The following is an 11,746-nucleotide window of genomic DNA, read 5'->3' on the forward strand; positions in this document are numbered from 1 at the left end:
CGCCCACATTAGTCAAATCCAACGTTCCCGGGAGACAGGAATACTGATGGTGGAAGTGTTGTAAGCAGTGGCGGTTCTAGTTTGTATGGCTCCCTGGGCGACCCCCCCATCCACCCACCCAAAAAGCGCCATTCTGCACTAGCAGTCATTTTTATTCAGACATTTGGAGCAACACAAATAAACAATCATAACATTTAAAACTATATAAATATTTATACAAAAATAAGACTCATAAAAAAAGAAGTAACAAAGACAAATAGAAACAAATTGTAGTATATAAATACAAATAAAAAAGATAATCAAATTATTACACTATAGCTAACAAAAAACACACAAATAAAACTACATTGCACATCCTGTATCACACAAATACAGCCATAGAATAACACACTTATAAAGAAAAGAGCCTGATTATTACACTATTGCACTTCAAAACAAGAAACACACAAAATAAATTACACAACTAATTGCATTAGTACTGTACAAAGTTACGCTATTTGATAGATTCCCCCGCTCCCCCTACCTTGGGCTTCCAGTGGGGAGACCTTTTTCTCCACAATTTTGTGGTATCCAAGTGTTTAGTAGCTACTATCTTGTCTCATCGCTACAACTCCCGTACGGGCTCAGGAGAGACGAAGGTTGAAAGTCATGCGTCCTCCGATACACAACCCAACCAAGCCGCACTGCTTCTTAACACAGCGCCATCCAACCCGGAAGCCAGCCGCACCAATGTGTCGGAGGAAACACCGTGCACCTGGCAACCTTGGTTAGCGCGCACTGCACCCGGCCCGCCACAGGGGTCGCTGGTGCGCGATGAGACAAGGATTTCCCAACCGGCCAACCCCTCCCTAACCCGGACGATGCTGGGCCAATTGTGCGTCGCCCCAAGGACCTCCCGGTCGCGGCCGGTTGCGACAGAGCCTGGGCGCAAACCCAGGGTCTCTGGTGGTACAGCTGGCGCTGCGGTACAGCGCCCTTAACCACTGCGCCACCCGGGAGGCCCCATTCTGAATATTTTTAAATATATTTTTTTGTATTTATTTATTTATCATTTTATTTATTTTTTGTGCGGCACCCCATGCCGTCCCGGCAAGATACGATTAGCGTACCCGGATAACCATGAGATCATTCCTAGCACGACCGGGTCATGTTAGCAAAGGTAATCTCATCTAAACACAGCACATACAGTGCCTTGCGAAAGTATTCGGCCCCCTTGAACCTTGCGACCTTTTGCCACATTTCAGGCTTCAAACATAAAGATATAAAACTGTATTTTTTTGTGAAGAATCAACAACAAGTGGGACACAATCATGAAGTGGAACAACATTTATTGGATATTTCAAACTTTTTTAACAAATCAAAAACTGAAAAATTGGGCGTGCAAAATTATTCAGCCCCCTTAAGTTAATACTTTGTAGCGCCACCTTTTGCTGCGATTACAGCTGTAAGTCGCTTGGGGTATGTCTCTATCAGTTTTGCACATCGAGAGACTAAAATTTTTTCTCATTCCTCCTTGCAAAACAGCTCGAGCTCAGTGAGGTTGGATGGAGAGCATTTGTGAACAGCAGTTTTCAGCTCTTTCCACAGATTCTCGATTGGATTTAGGTCTGGACTTTGACTTGGCCATTCTAACACCTGGATATGTTTATTTTTGAACCATTCCATTGTAGATTTTGCTTTATGTTTTGGATCATTGTCTTGTTGGAAGACAAATCTCCGTCCCAGTCTCAGGTCTTTTGCAGACCCCATCAGGTTTTTTTCCAGAATGGTCCTGTATTTGGCTCCATCCATCTTCCCATCAATTTTAACCATCTTCCCTGTCCCTGCTGAAGAAAAGCAGGCCCAAACCATGATGCTGCCACCACCATGTTTGACAGTGGGGATGGTGTGTTCAGATGTGTTGCTTTTACGCCAAACATAACGTTTTGCATTGTTGCCAAAAAGTTCAATTTTGGTTTCATCTGACCAGAGCACCTTCTTCCACATGTTTGGTGTGTCTCCCAGGTGGCTTGTGGCAAACTTTAAACAACACTTTTTATGGATATCTTTAAGAAATGGCTTTCTTCTTGCCACTCTTCCATAAAGGCCAGATTTGTGCAATATACGACTGATTGTTGTCCTATGGACAGAGTCTCCCACCTCAGCTGTAGATCTCTGCAGTTCATCCAGAGTGATCATGGGCCTCTTGGCTGCATCTCTGATCAGTCTTCTCCTTGTATGAGCTGAAAGTTTAGAGGGACGGCCAGGTCTTGGTAGATTTGCAGTGGTCTGATACTCCTTCCATTTCAATATTATCGCTTGCACAGTGCTCCTTGGGATGTTTAAAGCTTGGGAAATAGTTTTGTATCCAAATCCGGCTTTAAACTTCTTCACAACAGTATCTCGGACCTGCCTGGTGTGTTCCTTGTTCTTCATGATGCTCTCTGCGCTTTTAACGGACCTCTGAGACTATCACAGTGCAGGTGCATTTCTACGGAGACTTGATTACACACAGGTGGATTGTATTTATCATCATTAGTCATTTAGGTCAACATTGGATCATTCAGAGATCCTCACTGAACTTCTGGAGAGAGTTTGCTGCACTGAAAGTAAAGGGGCTGAATAATTTTGCACGCCCAATTTTTCAGTTTTTGATTTGTTAAAAAAGTTTGAAATATCCAATAAATGTCGTTCCACTTCATGATTGTGTCCCACTTGTTGTTGATTCCTCACAAAAAAAATACAGTTTTATATCTTTATGTTTGAAGCCTGAAATGTGGCAAAAGGTCGCAAAGTTCAAGGGGGCCGAATACTTTCGCAAGGCACTGTACGTGCAGAGTGGTGTGTTTGTGTGTGCACACTCTCTCTCACTGGCTGCTCACACATAAATGACTGCAAAAGGAGATTGGAGTGAAAGAAGAGTAGACAGCCTAGGTATGTTTATGGAAAGCTTTTCCTCTGCGAGGCAAGGGAATAGGGTATATGCTCTAACATATGTTTCAGAGAGAGGAAAAATGCCTAGACTCGAAGTGTGCCAACACTAGGCTCTGGGTTCGCTTAATAGAAGAATAGTACAATAGACTTGTGTTGGCACTCTCTCAGAGACCGAGGTTGAAGGGGAATTCATAATAAAAAGAGACAGAAAGGGAGATAAATTCAATGGATGACAACCCAACAGTAACAGGGCATGTATCTTTTCCAATTAATAATTTCCATTAATAGAGCTCAAATATGAAGTATTTTAGGTTACAGTTTTATCCATAAAACAACTACATAGCTTGCCTGAATCCAGTCCAGGAGAGTTCATAGGGTTCATTGGATCACCACAGGTTATACATGTAATGACAATACAGGACTACAACTGTGGCATCACATTGCAGTACTTATTAAACCACATCACCATTTAGATTTGGATAAATCTGCATGCAATCCCTTACTGAAAAACACCTGATTTCACATGTAAAGTCATGTGAAATTTTGTATTTGGAACACTTCATGTGTCACATTTTGAATGTGAAAACGTACTTTTGGAACACTTCACATGCGACATTTCACATGTGAATTCATGTGTTTTTGGAACACTTCACGTGACAACAAAAATGTGTCGTTATGATACACACAGTGCTTTTCACATTGTGTTTTCAACTTACATTTAGTCAGTGATGTAAAGTACTTAAGTAAAAATACTTTAAAGTACTACTTAAGTCGTTTTATGGGGTATTTGTACTTTACTATAAATATTTTTGATGACTTTTACTTTTACTTAATTCCTAAAGAAAATAATCTACTTTTTACACCATACATTTTCCCTGACACCCAAAAGTACTCGTTACATTTTGAATGCTTAGCAGGAGAGGAAAATGGTATAATTCACTTTTCAAGAGAACATCCCTGGTTATCCCTACTGCCTCTGATCTGGCAGACTTACTAAACACATGCTTAGTTTGTAAATTATGTTTGAGAGTTGGAGCGTGCCCCTGGCTATCCGTAAATAAATAAAAAACTAGAAAATGTGTCTGTCTGGTTTGCTTAATATCAAGAATTAGAAATTATTCATAGTTGTACTTTTACTTTTGATACTTAAGTATATTTTAGCAATTACGTTTACTTGTGATACTTAAGTATATTTACAACCAAATACTTTTAGACTTTTACTCAAGTACTGTTTTACTGGGTGACTTTCACTTTTACTTGAGTCATTTTCTTTGAAGGTATCTTTACTTTTACTCAAATATGACAATTGGGTACTTTTTCTACCACTGCTTATAAAACAAACAACTACATTGTGTATGTTTATTTGTGCAAGAATTATTATTCAATATGTCCTCACCAGGGTTTTGAACTCGCCATTACGAACTTCCTGCTATGCCACCATGTCTCTGTCAATGACTGATATTACCTGTATTCCTATACTTTGGCCTTCAAAATAAATCTCAGCTTTGTTAAAAATACGCTCAAGAAAAATTATTATATTTATCCTAGTGATTCAGGAGTAACATTTGAAATAGATGAAAATGCCCTACCAACATTTGACAGTAATCCCAGAAAAAACTAAAATGGCTAAAATAGGTACATTAAATCAATGATGAGAGAATAGTCAGATTAACTGATGACTAAAATAGGAGTGCAGATGGCACTATTTTGCAAAGTGCAGAGTGGTATTATAGGTAATGTGTAGGGAACGGGGCACCTGTCTCTCCCCCGGGAGACATCCCGGTTCTAAAACTAATACAATTACTTGGTACAAACTCCTTCCACCGGGGCAACCCGTGCCAAAAAACCCTGCTTGCACATGATTTCACATGTGAAATTTCCTAGCGGTTAGATCGTTGGGCTGATAACTGAAAGGTCGCTGGTTTGAACACCCAAATGGACAAGGTGAAACATCGGTTGATGTGTCCTTGAGCAAGGCACTCCATCATAATTTGCTCCAGGGTTGCTATACAACTATGACTGACCCTGTAAAACAACACATTTCACTGCACCCATCTGGTGTGAAAATATAACACTTAAAAATAAAAATAAATACATTTTAAATTTCACAAATGTAAATTATTCCAAAAACCCAATTCACCTGATTTCACATGTAAAATGGCACATGTGAAATGTTTCAAAAACACGTTTTCACGTGAAATATCACGTGAAGTTTTCCAAAAACATATGATTTCAGTTCAATGGTATCACATGTTGAAGTGTTGCATCCCCAAGTTGTCACATTTCTTTAACATGAGATCATGTTGTCTTGTGTAGTTTCATGTTATCACATGTTGCTTCACACGAGATCACGTGTTCACATGTGTTTTTTCCATAAGTGATTACATACATAATTGTTGTATAGGCCTACATCTGTAGGCAGCCTTCAGGGTTCCATTCAAACTGTAAAGGGTTTTAGTATAGGGTATGCTACACCGCTGCTGCTGAATGTGAAAGTCAATGATGTATCTCTATGGAGAGTGCAGCTGTTTAAAATTCCAGTCATGGTGGTTTTATGGTGCCACCTAGTGTACAAATAGCCATTAGACAGACAGACCATGATTACTGCACCACTAGTTTCATGAGAGCTCAAGGGCCTTCTCTATCTCGCCTCTCACTTTCTCTTTCTCCCCCGTTTTCCGTTCTCTCTATGTCTCAGCTCTCTCCCTCTCTTTCTTGTTCTCTTTCCCTTCTTTTGTTTCTTTCACTCTCTCCATCTCTCCTTCTCTCATCAATCAATCAAATGTATTTATATAGCCAGTATATATACATAAGCTGATATCTCAAAGTGCTGTACAGAAACCCAGCCTAAAACCCCAAACAGCAAGCAATGCAGGTGTAGAAGCATGGTGGCTAGTCCTCTTCTGGCTGTGCCGGGTGGAGATTATAACAGAACAGCAAGGGCTGTTCATTGCTCCAGAGCCTTTCCGTTCACCTTCACATTCCATGGCCAGACTACACTCAATCATAGGACCTACTGAAGAGATGAGTCTTCAGTAAAGACTTAAAAGTTGAGTCTCTCACATGGGTAGGCAGACCATTCCATAAAAATGGAGCTCTATAGGAGAAAACACTGCTTCAGCTGTTTGCTTAGAAATTCTAGGAACAATTAGGAGGCCTGCGTCTTGTGACCGTAGCGTACGTGTAGGTATGTACGGCAGGACCAAATCGGAAAGATAGGTAGGAGCAAGCCCATGTAATGCTTTGTAGGTTAGCAGTAGAACCTTGAAATCAGCCCTGGCCTTTACAGGAAGCAAGTGTAGGGAGGCTAGCACTGGAGTAATATGATCACATTTTTGGGTTCTAGTCAGGATTCTAGCAGCCGTATTTAGCACTAACTGAAGTTTATTTAGTGCTTTATCCTGGTAGCCGGAAAGTAGAGCATTGCAGTAGTCTAGCCTAAAAGTGACAAAAGCATGGATTAATTTTTCTGCATCATTCTCTCTCTCCCCCCTTTCCCACCAACATCTTTCTTTCTGTCCTCCCCCTTATCTAGCCCCCCACACCCAATTGGGCATTTTTATATGACCCTAAGCATGATGGGATGTTAATTGCTTCATTAACTCAGGAACCACACCTGTGTGGAAGCACCTTCTTTCAATATACTTTGTATCCCTCATTTAGTCAAGTGTTTCTGGCAGTTACCTATATATTAAAAACAAAAAAACTATGATTTAAGTGAGAATAGGCATTGGTCTGAAGCCAAAAAATAAAGGAAGTTTACATGAGCACCATAATACCTATTCCACCCATGCTCTACCAAGGTTTTCCAGGACACAGCTATGACCTACTACAGTAGCTATATTGATATTGTACTTAAAACTACTGTATATGTAGGCAGGTTGCGATGGATTCAAACCTTCTCAAACAGACTATTTCATACTCTTCAGAGGGATAATGGACTTTACATTAAACTAACAGATTTTGATGGGGATTTTTTTTATCATGTTACTTAGATTTTAAAACAATCGATCAACCTCAGTACCCATGAACTATTTACATAAAAATGTACATAATAGTTTACTGAAGAAAGGCCTAGTAGTAAACTGCCTGTAAACAAAAGTGAGTTATAACTAAATATCAAATTTACCACCAAATGTAGATGCATCAGATATAGTCAACTTTGTAAATACATTTCAGGGATGGCCACAATGTCTCTTGACAAGCTACAGGTTTATGTAGGCTTTTTTGGTCAAGCCCAGTTCTACCACACCTGATTCTACTATTCACGGTCTCGATGAACAGCTGAGGACTTGATGAACAGATGAGTAGTAGAATCAGATGTGGTAGCACTGAGCTTGATCAGAAAAGCCTGCATAATGCTGTGGATCATCAAGAGCAATATTGATAACTCCTGTCATCATCAGAATGTCTAGTTAAATAGGCCAGACTGTCCATATAAATAGAGTGTCAAGCTGATGTGTTTATAACAAGGTTCCTGGTGTAATGGTTAGCGTCACCATCTTTGGAACTGAAGATTCTGGGTCCTCCTCTCGGAGGACACAGTTTGACCATTCTCTTTAGTGTATAAGTTTGACACACAGTGTTTATTTGCATTTATTAGGTGGCTCTTAAAATAGTCTTTGGGTTCGTGGAGTGGCAGGCAAGTGGCAGTGAGTGGGGTGATATGTACTACTGCGTCCGTCTTGCTAGAACGGAGAAGAGACTAGCTCTCAGACTCTCAAGGAAGAAAGAGGTCGTTTCCCTCATCCGTGAGTACTGCCCAGGAACACAGTGCTGTGTGGCAGGGTGGCGGATTGTGGGCATGCGCCTGGAAGCTTTCTTGCACAATGTTTTTGTTGTTCATTCACTCAGTACTGATTGAACATGTATTTATCTTGCTTGCTTAGAAATAAATAGTTTAAAACAGTTGATGTGTTGAAAACTGTATAATTTCAGTTAGGTAATATACCAAGTTAGCAAGCATGGCATTTTCTTTTAACTGCGTTCAGATTCGGTTACACTAGCCAGTTTTAACTGGGTGCATGTGTGGCAAGGTCGCCTTTTTGGGAACACACTGAAAAGTATTGATCAGTCAGTGTAAATTTGGATTACAATGACAGGAATACAATTGCATTGAGAAGAGTACTGAATCAGTGCAAAGGTCTAACGTTAGCTAACGTTAAATGAGCAAGCTAGCTAGCAGCTGTTATGTAATAAGTTGAAATCTGGTGGACATGTAATATTATATATATTATTGAAGCAATATATATATTGAAGCAACATCTCAAGACATCAGTCAGGAAGTTCAAGTTTGGTCACAAATGGGTCTTCCAAATGGACAATGACTCCAAACATGCTTCCAAAGTTGTGGCAAAATGGCTTAAGGACACCAAAGTCAAGGTATTGGAGTGGCCATCACAAAGCCCTGACCTCAATCCTATAGACAATTTGTGGGCAGAACTGAAAAAGCGTATGCGAGCAAGGAGGCCTACAAACCTGACTCAATTACACCAGCTCTGTCAGGAGGAATGGGACAAAATTCACCCAACTTATTGTGGGAAGCTTGAGGAATGCTACCCAAAAAGTTTGACCCAAGTTAAACAATTTAAAGGCAATGCTACCAAATACTAATTGAGTGTATGTAAACTTCTGACCCACGTGATGAAAGAAATAAAAGCTGAAATAAATCATTCTCTCTACTATTATTCTGACATTTCACATTCTTAAAATAAAGTGCTGATCCTAACTGATCTAAGACAGGGAATTTGCACTATGATTAAATGTCGGATATTGTGAAAAACTGAGTTTAAATGTATTTGGCTATGGTGTATGTAAACTTCCGACATCAACTGTATGTAAAAAAAAAACTTCCCTGTCAAAATATATTTAGGTAGCTTTCCTCTCTTGTTGGTTAGCTAGCTAGCCAACATTAGTTCTCATCTGACTGGTAACTTATTCTGTGGTATAAAGTTACATTAGCTAGTTAGCTAAAGTTACAGCTGCTGGCTAGCTACCTACCTAACATTAGCTAATCAAAACAAAACCACATTCAGCTCACTAATAACAACCAACCCATTTTTCATGTTGAACAATTATCTGCATGCATTTATTGATTAACCTCAAATTTAATACCAACATATAGCTCTATAGTAGCCTAGGTTTGTCCTCAGCCACTTCTTATCATGGCTGGCTGCCTGGCTGATAAAGGCGACGACCTGTTTGTCTCGTTTAATCCGACTTCTAGATTGAGGTAGGTAGCCACAAGAAAATACTCTTAAAACTCAATTGCTAATGACACTTAAAAAAAAAAAAAGCTGCCATGTGGTTCTAGGTAACGGATGGACGGACCAGAACGAGTTGATTTGAGATTGGTGTCATATTGGCTTAGATATGATGATTGGGAGGTTTGAATTTAACAGTGAGCTTCAACCAATACCTATATAGACGAGACTATCATCACGTTTACAATACATTTTGGCAGTTACCTGTATATAAATAGGAACTACAATGATTCTTCAAACATATTGTAATCATGAATCCTATTCATAGTTGGAAATTGGGAACTATAGTTCTAGCTACGATCCCGCGCCTCGGTATGAATCTATTGTACGTGAACAGAAAGGTTATTAATAGTAGTCTGTGGGGAGATGGGACGGTTATTTATTATTGACTAGTTCACTGCTTTAGCTCACATACCTGAGAGTTGTATGTGTTTGAGGTCACAGGAACATCTGCTAAATTGTTCTCTTTTGGTCTCTCTCTTTGATTGGGTCAAGGCCCCTATAGTTCCCCCAGTAATACATCTGAACCCTCATGCTGGGATAGCTCACACACGCACACACACACACCGATGCGCACACACACTATCCTGGGTGTGAACATGAGCTCATGCTCATCAGATTATGAATGTTATAAAAATCACTAATTGAATCATTCCGGTTAACTTTGGCATTTGATTACAGTTTTTTACAATCACTTTGGCACTAATTTCGGAACCTTGATGTAATTTTTCAAAACTCTAGACACAAAACTCACAACCAATGATCAAAATGCAAATTTTTCAAAACTCTAACACTTTTTTCCAATTGCTTGGATACAATACACATAAAGCTAAGATAATTTGTTCACTGAACTAAAATCACCTGTTCAAAATGACGCAACATAATATCAAAGTATTACCATTTCAAAATGCAATTCACAGATTACATCTGAAATGACTGTCTACTCATTTCATTACAATGATCTAACTATCAATTGATACAACTGCTCAAAATGATAAGTAACTGTTGCATTACTCTTAATGCATAGTTTTGTGGAAACTGATGAACAATATTCCATTTTCAGATCATGAAAGTTTCAGGATAACGAGATCCATTGACACCAATTACAGTGGAACATGAACCAATTGGACTACATTATCTATGGATGTAATATTTCATCATCATTCTTTATCACTGTCTCTATGGTCCCATGTACTACTTTTCCAGACCATGTTTTCAGATTTGACATTACTGTACACTCTGTACACACTTTATTAGGTACACCTATCTAGTACTGGGTAGGACCCCCTTTTGTCTCCACAACAGCCTGAATTATTCACGGTGTTGTACGTTAAGAAATGCCCTTCTGCACACCACTGTTTTAAACAGCTGTTAGTTGAGCATTTGTGGCCTTTCTTTTAGCTTGAATGAGTCTGGACATTCTCCTCTGACCTCTTTCATTAACAAGGTGTTTTTGCCCACAGAACTGCTGCTCACTGAATGTGTTTTGTTTATCGCACCATTCTCTGTAAACTCTAGAGACTGTAGTGCGTAAAAATCCCAGGAGGGCAGCTGTTTCTGAGATGCTGGAATCACCATGTGTGGCATCAACAATCATACCACGGTCAAAGTTGCTTAGATTACACATCTTGCCCATTCTAATGTTTGGTCAAACAACATCTAAAGCTCTCTACTCTATATACACTGTATATTGAGTTGCAGGCAGCCACATGATTCGCTGTTCGAATGTAACCTTCCTTGATGAGCTAAATCAGGTCTGTAGAGCTGATGGCATGACCTATGTCATTGTGTGGGATAATGTCAGGTTCCACCATGCTCAAATGGTGCAAGCATGGTTTCAGGCCCATCCACAATTTAACACCCTGTACTTACCCCCAAACTCTCCTTTCCTTAACCCGATTGAGGGATTTTTCTCCACATGGAGGTGGAAGGTATATGATAGGCGCCCTCACGAACAAGCCACCCTTCTCCATGCCATGGATGACACATGCAATGACATCACGGCAGACCAGTGTCAGGCCTGGGTTCGCCCGAAAATTCTTCCCAGGATGTTTGGCTAATGAAAACATCCATTGTGATGTGGATGAGAATCTTTTCCAAATCCACAAGACAGGGTTGAGGGAAATCTAGAAGTACAGTAATCTATCTTTTGTTTTGCTTTTTACAGTAAGCCAGGTGAGGAACACTTTAACTGTTTTTTCTTTTTTTGTTGCTAATTATTTTCGCTCTGATTCAAAGAAACCTATGTTGTGATTTTATTATTATTTATTTTTTTAACCTAATATTCATTAGTGACCATACTTGTGACTAGCATCATACCAGTGTCTACATATTTGAAAATGGCGTGTTTCTATAATCTGTGGTTAAAAAGGTAAAGAAATGCTTCTCTGTGACATCACAGGGTAGGATTAAAAGTAGGAAAAACGTATTTTCTAAACCTGCAACTAGTATCTAGCCAGAGGGACGGGTATTTTCTTGCTCCCCACATCACCCGAAACCCATAGTGTTTGACAATCACTATCTTTAAACTGTTTAACTTTTGATGATGTCATCGGGTAGAACTTTATATA

Source organism: Oncorhynchus clarkii, chromosome 13 (assembly GCF_045791955.1).
Source record: "Oncorhynchus clarkii lewisi isolate Uvic-CL-2024 chromosome 13, UVic_Ocla_1.0, whole genome shotgun sequence".
Taxonomy (NCBI): domain Eukaryota; kingdom Metazoa; phylum Chordata; class Actinopteri; order Salmoniformes; family Salmonidae; genus Oncorhynchus; species Oncorhynchus clarkii.